Below are 1308 nucleotides of genomic sequence, written 5' to 3' on the forward strand. Positions count from 1 at the left end.
CAGGCGTACATCTCCTCTCCACTTACTTTGCACATACGGCTGGATGCTGCTCGCTGATATTTTGTTTCAGAGTTTTCCGTCTTTGTGCCGAGCGAGACAAGCTGTCACTCGCCCTCCTCGTGCAGCTGTGCCCGGCCGGGCACCCGTGTTAGGCTCGCCTCACAGATGGGACCATTTGGCCGAGATGGAAGTGATCTGTTTCTTAGAGTTTAGTACAATAGGCTGGGAGTGTTTTTGTTTTTTTTTCTTACAGATTTATTTATTGATGCACAAGAGCTGGGCGCAGGCCAGAGGCGCAGGGGCGGTGAGAGGACCCCAGAGGCAGAGTGGGGAGCGGGACAGGCAGGTGGACGGAGCGCACTGCTGGGGGGCAGCGGGAGCCAGGAGGGGCTGCCGCGCCCTGGGGTCCCTCCCTGGCCGGGGTCGGGCTCCCACGGAAGCGGGGTCGGCCAGCCGGGTCGGCCAGCCGCGCAGTGCCGGTCCTGACCCGTGTGCCAGCAGCAGGGCCCGAGTCTCCTTTCTTCCCAGCCTCTTTCCTGTGGTAAAAAGGTCAGGGAGTAACTGAAGATGGCAAGAAGCCACAGGACTGTGTCAAACCACGTAACAAATGTGTTCACTCTAACCGGTGCCTTCCCAGGTCCACACCACATGGTGCCGCCCGTGACTCAGTTTCCCCAACTACAGTTCCGTGGGAGCCGGCGCAGGGCAAACAGAGACCGAAGCAGGAGCTCCCCAGGCTCGCTGCACGGTGCAGCGGACGAGCTAAAACAAGTTTTGGCGAGCTGAGGGGTTAGTGTCCGGCTTAGGGGTTAGTGTCCGGCTTAGGGGTTAGTGTCCGGCTTAGGGGTTAGTGTCCGGCTTAGGACTTAGGGAGGATAAAATATGGACGGGGGGAGGCGAGATGCTTATCAGAATCATTTGCAGTAGCAATAATATGGAAACAATTGAGTATAATAAATGAGTCGTTAATATTCACGTGCAAGAAGAGTTTATGGTGTTTTGATGAAAAGATTCGGGTGATTAAAGAAAAAGTATAGGAAATGCTTCTGCTTCCATTTTAAGTGAAAAAAGCGAAGGTCAAGTTTCTTCGTACCATGTGATGCCCGTGCGGGGGAAGAATTAAGAACATGCAGAAGAACAGGCCAGAATGTTCCGGGACGTCCCGCGTGGCGGTGGCTGCTGCGAGGCGTTTCCCGGTCAGGTACCCAGCGCCGACTCCGGGGGCGGGGGTGGGCGCCGGGCCTGGCGCCGCAGCAGGGCTGGGGCTGGTTTCCAGCCTGGCGCACTCACAGGGTCCCGTGGAGGCCC

This window comes from Condylura cristata, unplaced genomic scaffold (genome assembly GCF_000260355.1).
Source record: "Condylura cristata isolate star-nosed mole 26May11 unplaced genomic scaffold, ConCri1.0 scaffold00012, whole genome shotgun sequence".
In the NCBI taxonomy this organism is placed as follows: domain Eukaryota; kingdom Metazoa; phylum Chordata; class Mammalia; order Eulipotyphla; family Talpidae; genus Condylura; species Condylura cristata.